The 12,096-nt window shown below is 36.8% G+C and overlaps 1 protein-coding gene and 1 pseudogene across 1 annotated transcript in view; one reads left to right on the forward strand and one right to left on the reverse strand.

The window, feature by feature from the left end:
• The window catches only part of LOC142543584 (protein FLX-like 3), a 76,118-nt gene that overhangs the window by 21,386 nt on the left and 42,636 nt on the right, over positions 1–12,096 (reverse strand). The gene's annotated exons all lie outside the window — the stretch shown is intronic.
• On the forward strand, positions 1,062–7,657 carry LOC142543581 (zinc finger protein CONSTANS-LIKE 16-like; annotated as a pseudogene).

Below are 12,096 nucleotides of genomic sequence, written 5' to 3' on the forward strand. Positions count from 1 at the left end.
CCATGAAGATCCTGTAATAGACAATCATCAAGTGTGTCCCGAAATGCTCTGGTCTGATTAGGTGACCGTATATTACCCCCATGTTTTTCACTGTCATAGCATATTTCATTAAAGTCGCCGCCTACTAGCCATGGCAGCCCTTGAAGTTCCGACAGTCTGCTTAAGCGTCTTAAGAGAGCCCATGATGCATGTCTGTAGTGCGTTTCTGGATGACCGTAGAAGCCAGTAAATCTCCATCGTTTTTCCTCATGTTGTATCACGCAATCAATGTGTCCCACTGTGTACGAATGCACCTTGACCACAAATGGTTCCTTCCAAAGAAGTATCAAACCCCCACTTCGACCCACACAATTAACAACAAACATTCCTGAGTATCCCAATACCTCCTTCCACCATCTACAGTTCAAATCTCTCAATTTCGTTTCACATAAGAAAAGGAGGGTTGGGCTCTTCTCTGCTACAAGTCACTTGAGTTCACGGAATGCTCGTTGGTTCCCAAGCCCTTCGAGCATTCCAAGTAATACAACTCATTGATCTCTTCAATTCCTCAATAATATGTGGCCCTCTTCAATTCCTCAATGATAGTAATAGATAATAGATGTAACAAACTTTTAGCCATCACCAAATTGCATGATGATAATCTCAAAGCAACTTGTTCATGAGGGATAACCTAGAGATTTTGATATTTTTGGCAATATATAATATGAATTTACAACTTGATTACTTAATAATTATTACTCCAATATGTATCTTTATTTACTATTTTTTTTCTGGAAGAGGGGACCAAAACAAAACCCACTGTTCCGAACTCCCAAACAGCCCCTCTCATAAAAAGACAACTTTTACGAAAAACGTCTCATTCGAGTTTAAAAATCAAGAAATTGGATCAATTACTGTTTCCAGAAATCCAATAATGAAACAGCCAGCCAATCAAAATTCAGATAATATGATTGGATTTTCTTCTTAACCAATCAGAAAAGAGATAAGTCCCTCGATTATGGGTCCCAAAAGTGCCCCTTGATAAATATCGAAAAAATAAGCAAACAGGACGTCCCAGTACCGACTCAAAAACTACTGCAAAAGTGCACGCTGTGGGACAGACAATCCCCGCCTACAAATAATTTGCACAAACTTTGAAATCAACGAAGCCCACATAAATTTTATTGTCATTTTCAAGCCAAAAAAAAGCTCAAATATATTCAGGATCCATGAATTTAAACATCAAACTAGCCAACGCCTTTGGAGCAAAATCAGTGAGAGCTTGTGATAACTGCATAAAAAAAAGAGCGAGATGGTATTGTGCAGCAGACGATGCATTCTTGTGCCAATCTTGTGACTCATCTGTTCATTCGGCCAATTATTTAGCTCGGAGACATGAAAGGGTTCGCCTCAAAATCTCATCCATCAAATCTCTTGATGCAAAATGTCAAATTTATGAGCCTTTCTGGCACAATGGTTTCACCAAGAAAGCTCGAACACGAAGGCAGAAGAAGCATGGAAAATCTATTAGCCCACCTCACCTTGTTCCTGAAATTTGCAGCGAAGAGAATTCACGTGAAGAAAATGAAGAACAATTACTGTGCGGAGTTCCTACATTCCATCAGTCTGTTTCAAAACCATGCAATTCTACTGAATCTGGGGATGATATTATTCATGCAGAAATAACACAGCCTGCTGATTTTGAACACGAATACATATATCTGTCGGATGATTTGAGCCCAAAAATGAATAATTTACATGGGTTTCTTCCATCTGAAATGGATCTTGCGGAGTTTGCTGCTGATGTCGAGAGTTTACTGGGTAAAGGGCTAGACGACAGTTTGTTTAGTATGGAAGGATTAGGACTTTTGGATTTTGACGAGAAAAAAGAAATATATCAGCCGAAGGGTTGCGATTCTTTAGGGTGTGAAAGGGTTAAAATTGAAGTGGGAAGAAAAGATTTTGAGTTGAATTTCGGCTATGATTCTGCAATTAATTACAAGTGAAGAAGTAAAGAATATTGCAGTAATGGGAGAGCCAATTTTAATGAACATCAAGTGTGATTCTTATAAAAATCAGAACCTTTTGAGTCTTGATTGTGAAGGCATCATTTCGAATTGGGACAAGGAAAAGTCTCCGTGGACAACCGGAGAAAGACCGGGATTCCATTCCGGTGACTGTTGGCCTGATTGCACGGTATGTTTATATGCATACACATACATACATACTTGTAATTTGTAAATGTTGGATGGGATTAACCCGGATTTACCTGTAAATTCAGGGCAACTGTGGAGCAATGCATGTGTGTGGAAATATGAGTATGATGGGAGGAGCAGGAGCGGGAGCGATGAGCGATGACGGGAGAGAAGCAAGGGTGTCTAGGTATAGGGAGAAGTGTTAGGTGAGTTTTTTAATGAGGTGTGGCCCATACGAAATTTGAAAATAAGAAAATGAAATCCCACGTCGGGAGATTTTCTGTTTCGGCTTAAGAATTCTGGTTATAAATAGAGCTCAACTCCTTCAGTTATTGTATCCCAAAATCAAAAGCTTTTCAGTTTTGATAAAAAGAGAGTGCATAGAAAAAAAGAATGTATTTTTTCTTGAGTGCGGGAATTCTCTTGTGTGAGTTAGAGAAATTATTTTCTCGGTATACTCGGGTTTGGGAGTGTGAGGAATATTTAGTGTATTGGTGTATACACTTGTTGTAATATTTCTTCCGGTTATAAAAGTTGCAGTGCTCCGTGGACGTAGCCTATTTTGGGTGAACCACGTAAATCGTTGTGTTCTTGTTGATTGATTATTTTATTCCGCAATTTCGGCACTATATTATCATCGTGATCGGCATCACTTCGGGGTAATTTCCCAACAACTGGTATCAGAGCCTTGTTGTGAAAATTCTTAAAAATTCTGAGTATGCTCTGTGGTTGCAGCCTTGTCTGATCTTCCACATCAGAAAAGATTTTTTAGATTTTTTGCTAAGGCTAGAGAAGTGATGGCCGGAGATGATGGATCGGGACCGGGAATCAACAAGTTCGACGGAACAGATTTTTCGTTCTGGCGGTTACAGATAAGAGATTATCTGTACAGTAAGAAGCTGCATCAACCTCTATCAGGAAAGAAACCAGAAAAGATGGAGGATGATGATTGGGAGCTCCTTGACCGACAGGTGTTAGGTGTGATACGACTGACCCTAACAAAGAACGTGGCGCATAACGTGGCGGAGGCCAAAACCACGGAGGAAATGATGACCATTCTGTCAGACATGTACGAGAAGCCATCAGCAAACAATAAAGTACATCTCATGAAGATGTTATTCAAATTGAAGATGGGAGAAGGTGCTTCGGTGGCAAAGCACATAAATGAATTCAACACGATTGTCTCTCAGCTGACATCGGTGGACATCAAATTTGATGATGAAATTCGGGCACTTATTCTTCTGGCGTCTTTACCAGACATTTGGGAACCGATGCGGGCAGCGGTTAGCAACTCTGTTGGAAAAGGGAAACTACAACTCAATGATGTTAGAGATCAAATCCTTGCTGAAGAAGTTCGCAGGAAAGACTCGGGTGAAGCAACATCATCGAGATCTGCTCTAAATCTTGATAACAGAGGAAGATGCATGAATGGTGAAAGGAGTTCAAACCGATGGCGCGGTAGATCCAAATCAAGAAATGGAAAAGACAAAAACATCCTTGAAAAGAATATGAAGTGCTGGAGCTGTGGTGAGACTGGTCACCTGAAAAAGAACTGCAGATCAACTGAAAAATAACGCCAATGCTGTCACTGAGGAAGTACATGATGCTCTGCTATTATCCATGCAAAGCCCTGTTGATTCTTGGGTTATGGACTCGGGAGCTTCGTTTCATACCACTGGTGATCGCGATGTATTTGATAATTACATCGCTGGCGATTACGGAAAAGTTTTCCTGGCTGATGGAAAACCTTTGGAAATTGTTGGTATGGGTGATGTACGAATGAAGATGTCAAATAGATATATCTGGAAAATCAACAAAGTCAGACATGTACCAAAATTGACACGCAATCTGATCTCGGTGGGACAGCTCGATGATGAAGGCCATAATGTGACCTTCGGTGATGGTTCCTGGAAAGTGAACAAAGGAGCCATGATCGTTGCTCGAGGAAAGAAAACTGGAACACTGTATATGACTTCCAGTTGTAGAGACACACTAGCAGCTGTGGATGCTGGAGCCAATTCAAGTCTATGGCATTATAGACTTGGACATATGAGTGAAAAGGGAATGAAGATGTTGGTGTCAAAATGAAAGCTACCAGAATTAAAGACTGTTGAACACCAACTATGTGAAAGTTGTATCTTTGGAAAGCAGAAGAAGGTGAGATTTTTAAAAGGTGGTAGAGAACCGAAAGCAGCAAAGTTGGAGCTGGTTCATACTGATGTATGGGGACCATCTCCTATGACATCCCTTGGAGGCTTGAGATACTATGTCACATTCATTGACGATTCGAGTAGAAATGTTTGGGTTTATTTTCTGAAAAATAAATCTGATGTTTACGAGACCTTTAAAAGGTGGAAAGCCATGGTGGAAAATGAGACCAACTTGAAGGTGAAGTGCTTAAGATCTGATAATGGTGGAGAATATGAAGATGATGAGTTCAAGAAATATTGTGCACAGAACGGGATCAAGATGGAGAAAACCATTCCTGGTACACCTCAACAGAATGGTGTAGCTGAAAGGATGAACAGGACCTTGAATGAACGCGCAAGGAGCATGAGATTGCATTCTGGATTGCCAAAATCATTCTGGGCTGATGCTGTTAACACTGCAGCATATCTGATCAACAGAGGACCTTCGATACCGCTTGACTGCAGAATACCCGAAGAGGTATGGAGCGGCAAAGAAATAAATCTTTCTTTCTTGAAAGTGTTTGGATGTCTATCCTATGTTCATATTGATTCAGCAAGCAGAACAAAACTTGATCCGAAATCAAAGAAGTGCTTCTTTATTGGTCATGGAGATAATGAGTTTGGTTATCGTTTCTGGGATGACCAAAATCGGAAGATCATTCGGAGCAGGGATGTAATATTTAATGAGAAACTTCTGTACAAGGACAAGTCAGACATTGGAGCTGGAGATGAATGTCCTGAAGTCAAGAAGACTGATGAAGTGACATTGACATATATTCCTGTGAATGAATCAAAAACCAGTAACCAGGAAGATGAAGAAGAAACTGCACAAGATGATGACCCACAAACTCCGGTGATTGAACTCAGGAGATCTTTGAGAACCATTAGACCACCTGAGAGGTACTCCCCTGCACTTCACTATATTTTGCTGACAGACAAAGGTGAACCGGAGACCTATGAAGAGGCAATGCAAAATGATGATTCAACCAAGTGGGAGTTGGCCATGGAGGATGAGATGGATTCACTGTCATCCAATCAGACGTGGGAGTTGACAGAACTTCCACAAGGCAAAAAGGCGTTACATAACAAGTGGGTGTACCGGTTAAAAGAAGAGCATGATGGTAGCAAGCGGTACAAGGCAAGACTTGTTGTAAAAGGCTTCCAACAACGGGATGGAATTGATTACACCGAAATTTTCTCTCCGGTGGTTAAATTAACCACTATCAGGACAGTACTTGGACTAGTGGTGAAGGAAGACTTACATTTGGAGCAGTTGGATGTAAAGACTGCGTTTCTTCACGGTGACCTAGATGAAGAAATTTATATGAAACAGCCACAAGGCTTTGAAGTACGGGGAAAAGAGAGAATGGTGTGCAAACTTCAGAAGAGCTTGTACGGTCTCAAACAAGCTCCAAGACAGTGGTACAAGAAGTTTGATGGATTCATGAGTGAAAATGGTTTCCTAAGGTGTCAAGCTGATCACTGCTGTTATGTGAAAAGGTTCGACGGTTCTTATATCATACTACTACTATATGTAGATGATATGCTGATAGCTGGAGCTTGTCTGGAAGAAATTGATAAACTCAAGAAAGATTTATCAAAGGAATTTGCCATGAAGGATTTGGGTGCTGCAAAGCAAATCCTTGGAATGAGGATCTTTAGAGACCGGGTGAATGGATTCTTGAAGTTATCTCAAGAAGAGTACGTAAAAAAGGTGGTTAGCAGATTTAATATGGATGAAGCTAAATCTGTTAGTACTCCTTTGGCTAGCCATTTCAAACTAACCAAAGCACAATCACCATCGACGGAGCAGGAGAAGGCTTATATGAATAAGGTTCCTTATGCTTCTGCTGTCGGAAGCATCATGTATGCAATGGTGTGTACAAGACCAGACATAGCACATGCAGTGGGAGTCGTGAGCAGGTTTATGAGTAATCCAGGAAAGCAACACTGGGAAGCAGTTAAGTGGATTCTCAGGTATTTGAAAGGTATTGCTAGTTGTTCTTTATGCTTCAGGAGGTCAAAATTGGGCTTACAGGGTTTTGTCGATGCCAATATGGGTGGTGACCTGGATGGCAGGAAAAGTACTACTGGATATGTGTTCATATTAGGTGGTACAGTTGTAAGCTGGGTGTCTAAGCTGCAAAAGATTGTTGCACTTTCGACTACTGAGGCTGAGTATGTTGCAGTTACAGAAGCTAGCAAGGAGATGATATGGTTGAGATCCTTTCTGGAAGAATTGGGTCAGAAGCTTGAAGATAACACGTTACACTGTGACAATCAGAGTGCTATTCATCTAGCAAAAAATCATGTTTATCATGCTAGGACAAAGCATATACAGGTTAGGTACCATTTCATCAGATCGGTGCTGGAAGATGGAATCTTGATGCTGGAGAAGATTCCTGGAAGTAAGAATCCAGCCGATATGCTCACAAAGACAGTAACCATTGACAAACTGAAGTTGTGTTCAACTTCAGTCGGACTGCAAGTATAAATGGAGATATATGAGCTGCTGCAATGATGGTGTGAAGACATGATTGAAATCAAGTCTTCAAGTGGGAGAATTGTTATGTGAGTTTTTTAATAAGGTGGGGCCCACGCGGAATTTAAAAATCAGAAAATGAAATCCCACATCGGGAGATCTCTTTTGGCTTAAGAATTCTGGTTATAAATAGAGCTCAACTCCTTCAGTTATTGTATCCCAAAATCAAAAGCTTTTCAACTTTGATAAAAAGAGAGTGCATAGAAAAAAAGAGTGTATTTTTTCTTGAGTGCGGGAATTCTCTTGTGTGAGTTAGATAAATTATTTTCTCGGTATACTCGGGTTTGGGAGTGTGAGGAATATTTAGTGTATTGGTGTATACACTTGTTGTAATATTTCTTCCGGTTATAAAAGTTGCAGTGCTCCGTGGACGTAGCCTATTTTGGGTGAACCACGTAAATCGTTGTGTTCTTGTTGATTGATTATTTTATTCCGCAATTTCGGCACTATATTATCATCGTGATCGGCATCACTTCGGGGTAATTTCCCAACAAGAAGCGCCGGAATAGGTTGTACTCGAAGAAAATAAGGTACGAAGTTCGGAAATTGAACGCGGAGAAGAGGCCCCGAATGAAAGGGAGGTTCGTTAAGAAGGCGAATTTTGTGACAGCCGCAGCACCTAATTTTGCGTTGCTTAGTAAATAGCTAACTAGAGTTTTGTTTGTCAACTGCCTTTTTACTTGTTCGATCCTAATTATGTGCCTGAGATGGCATACATTTCTGCCGGGCGGGCGGTTTATTTCATCCTATCCACGTGGACATTGTCCTCATAATAAGATGGATGGCCAAAATTTGCCCATGCATATATAGGACCCACTTTTTTTTTGAAATTGTATGTGTGGCAATATCTTACCCGTTGAAATGAAGTGAGGGTAGTGCCCACATAGGTAGAATCTCACTAACCCAATGGTTCTCTCCACCACCCAGCATTCTTTATATATATATATATATATATATATATATACACGGAAGAAAGTCAAGTAAATTCAATTTCACTCCATATAAATTAAATAAGTTTAATAATGTTAGATATGGAATTCTTCAAATCTGCAGTTTTTATGTTGGCTTCCAAGGTCGAAGCCTATCTATAACTAGAAAAGTATGCAAACCCGACTTCGTGATTTGTAACTTCGGTTTTTGAAAACTTGTAGAGTTTTTCAGTCAAACCCTGATCAATGAACTTGAACCCACAAAATCTTTCAAACTGCATCCAAATGTTTCAAAAGCAAAAAGTACGATATTTTCTTTGATCGAAATTTGAATCAAATTTAGAGTTTGAATAAAAATTATGTCTCATGAACGTGGGTGTGTCTTTTGGCTCTTCACATTCTTGAGTTAGTTGCGGCTTTTTATTATGGTAGTGTCTTTTGACTTTCCACATTCTTGAATTAATTGAAAACTTTTGGCTCTTCATATTCTTGAGTTAATTGGAAGATTGATTGAGTTAATTAATCTTGCATGACTCCTGGTGTGCATTTTGATGCTTATAAATAATGTGTTCAATTACTCATTTCAAATACATGAAAATATTATCTTTTTCAAGCATTCTCTTGCATTTCATATTGTTAGCTTTCCATTTGGCCTCCGTTAAATTTTGGTGATAAAGTAAATGCATGTTTTCAGTGTGTGGAAGAATCATTGATAAACAAAAAACTAATTTAAAATCAGAAACACTTAGCATGATAACGCTACAAGATTAGTTTTCAGTCGAAAAAAGAATAGGATCCCTGGAGAGATCGACGAATTTCAAAGATCAAACTCTGACGAAGATCTGGAGTATTGAAAATATATTTTAATAAACCGTAATGAATTTTAGATTTTCAATTATGAAAATCAATTTTTAGTAATTTATTTTTATTTTTATGATTAGCCATTATTATTTCCACTCAAAATACTAAATAAAAAAATTTCTCATTAATAGAAGTAATTTTCTATTAAAAATTATAAAAATCAGACCCGGAATCTGTCTATAAATTACTGAACCGATCTCCGATTCGGATTGGTCCCAAGGTTTTTACTTTCGAATCGGTTCCGAAACTAACTGACACGGAACCGGTCGGAATCGGATCGGGGAATTGTTAAGCATGCTTGTTGCAACTACTGCGTTAGCCTTGAAATTTACTCAGTACGCGACGAAAGATAACGGCTACAATTTCTCAGGTCATAGAAAATAAAATAAAAAGTACTTGATTCCAAAGCAAAAAATTTCAAATATATTTCATCAGCACACATGCCAAATATAAATGTTGATTTCTTAAATTGTATGCTTAGAAAATTGTATAAAAATTGCAAAATTTCAATATATTATAATGATACACCGTGATTGAGTTTTATAATAGTGTTCAAATTAATGTTATCAATTAATTGAATAATTTGATCGATATTGTAGTGTGGCATCCGAGTTGATACTAAATTATGAGTGGATTATAAGTGATACTACCACTCCAATAATAATTGGTTGTACGTGACTTTGATCATTCAATTTGGATAAATAAGTTACATACATCCGACACAAGACATGATAACGACATCATTTTAAAAATATTTGTTATATATAGTATTACAAGTGAAATTTATTCTAAAAAGTATTAAGAATTTTTTTAATAAAAGCACTCGTTTCGTACTGGATTGAAGTCGATTTCATACTGGAGCGGATCTGATATTGTTATCGAACCAGATTGTTTCTATTCCGGACCAAAGTTTTTAAAAACCAATCCAATTCAATTAGAATATTGGATTAGTTCAACCTTAAACCATATTAACCGGTTTCATGTTGAATCGGGTTATATCGGATCCATTTCGGAACGACTCCATTCGTTAACTATGACTAATAATCATCCACTTAAGATTCAAGAATATTCAAAGGATCGAGACAGAATCTATGCGTACTTGCGTAAGCGCTTACGCACTCTCGAAATTGAATATTCCAATCCACTAGTCGCCGCGTCTCACAGGTTTTACGTAAAAAATAGGAAAGAGATTGTGACGAGTTTTGGCTGATTAATTACTTCGTTAAATAATTTGGAGATAAAAGTTTAGTAATAAAATATGAAGAAGTAACCCTTGCGGCAACCTGCCAACGTTCTCCCAACATGATTCGAAAAGCCACAATAAAAATAAATTATGTCGAAAATTTCCATCAGATGACGTACACACTTCAATCCATGTTTTTTATATTTATATGTATATAAAATACATGTACAAGCATCCAATAAATTTAAATATTACATCGCGTGTGTTTGGATTAATAGATTTGAGTTATGGATTTCAATTTTGATTGTTCCCTTTCAAATCTAATATTTCTTTTCAGAGTAAGTCTCTTGTGAGACGATGTCACGAATCTTTATCTGTGAGATTTGTCAACCCTGCTGATATTTACAATAAAAAGTAATATTCTTAGCATGAAAAGTAAAACTTTTTCATTGATGATCCAAATAAGAGTTATGTCTCACAAAATACGACCTGTGAGACCGTCCCATACAAGTTTTTTATCTTCCTTTCAAGTGCACGAATTTGCAAATAAAGGAAATCTTCCATTGGTTTCAAAGTTTATGTAATCATCAAAAAAATAACGTGTTCTTGAGATTTACATGATAATTATCGACTGCTTAATTTGCATATAATTTCCATTTGTTTCAAGATCAATGTGACATGAAAACCACAATCGTTAGTCATGATTATTAAAGTATTATCTTAAATGCACTAATCAATCAATTTATGCGGTAAACCATGGTTAATTACTTGATTAAAAACAATATATAGACCAATTAGCTTTAGTCGGGAACCACAAGCACAGGCCAGCCAATCACGCTTATTCAAATTGCGTTCGTGACATAATTGTCCGGAAATTAGCAACATTAGGACAACGATTTAAATTATATTGATATTTATTACAAAGTGAAAATGTGGCGACCTGCTCCAGCGAAAGGGTGCACTACATTCATTTAATCTGTCTGTCTTTGTCCAAATTAAAAAATGATCAACTAGCATGGCTCCACACTAGGAGGGCCACATTTTTAAAGTAGTAGAATAAGAAGATAAATGGAAACTTGATTTCCATCATTGAAATTAATATTTAATCGTAAAACGACTAAGTGCTAAAATGTCATCCGTGGAGTCATACGTTTGAATTTTTAAAATGGTCAAATCTAACAAGTTTTTATGGGAAATTACTCGTAATTTTAGTGTATTTATTTCTGTGCGATTTTAGTTATCTTAATCAACTTTTAGTTTTAGTTCATTATAGTTTTGTATTTGTTATGTTATTTTTTTCAATTTTCATCAATTTTTCGATGTGTTCCTAACTTAACGCCAACATGACGCGTCATGTGAAGTACTGGTCATGAGAAATCTCGATTAAAAATGATTGAAAATCACCAAATATTTTAAGTTTGGGACTAAGACTTGATTTTTTTACTAAAACCCAATTTTTTAGATATAACTAATACCCATTTATATATATATATAACTAAGATCAAATATTATAATATAAAAGACCAAAATTACACAGATGCAAACATACAAGAAGAAAATGAAAAAATCGACTTTGTTAATGAAATGTAATTCTGTTATCGTGAAATTAATGAAACAGGAAAATAAAGATTAATATGTACTTACATGTGATAACATTTTTTAATAAAAATCTTTTAAAAATGTTACAAACCAGGTTTGAGAACTGATACTGAAAAAATATGAATTTTTTTAATACAAAGTTGAATTATCAGATTTTGCAAGAATATAAGAAGCTGGCGAGAAATAATTTTCCAGGAATTTTACCTAATTCCAAGTCAAATGTCAACCACATTGTAAAAAAAAATCATATAATTATGCGACGACCAGGCAATGCTCGTGAGTTTCATTATCTTTTGTACAAGTATTTATTATTAGCAACAAAATTGGAAATATGAGCTAGCATATTTAATTTTAAAAAAAATGAGGACCAAAAAATAATGTTTATCCTACTTATTTAGTTATTTATAACCGGTCTAATTAGGCCAGCTGTATTTTTTTTGATGTAATTATTATTTGAGTATGTCTCTTGTGAGACGGTATCATGAATCTTTATCTGTGAGACGTATCAACTCTACCGATATTTACAATAAAAAGTAATACTCTTAACATAACAAGTAATACTTTTGACATAAAAAGTAATATTTTTTCATGAATGACCCAAATAAAAGATTTGTCTCAC

The sequence above is a fragment of the Primulina tabacum genome, chromosome 4 (assembly GCF_025594145.1).
Source record: "Primulina tabacum isolate GXHZ01 chromosome 4, ASM2559414v2, whole genome shotgun sequence".
Classification (NCBI taxonomy): Eukaryota; Viridiplantae; Streptophyta; class Magnoliopsida; order Lamiales; family Gesneriaceae; genus Primulina; species Primulina tabacum.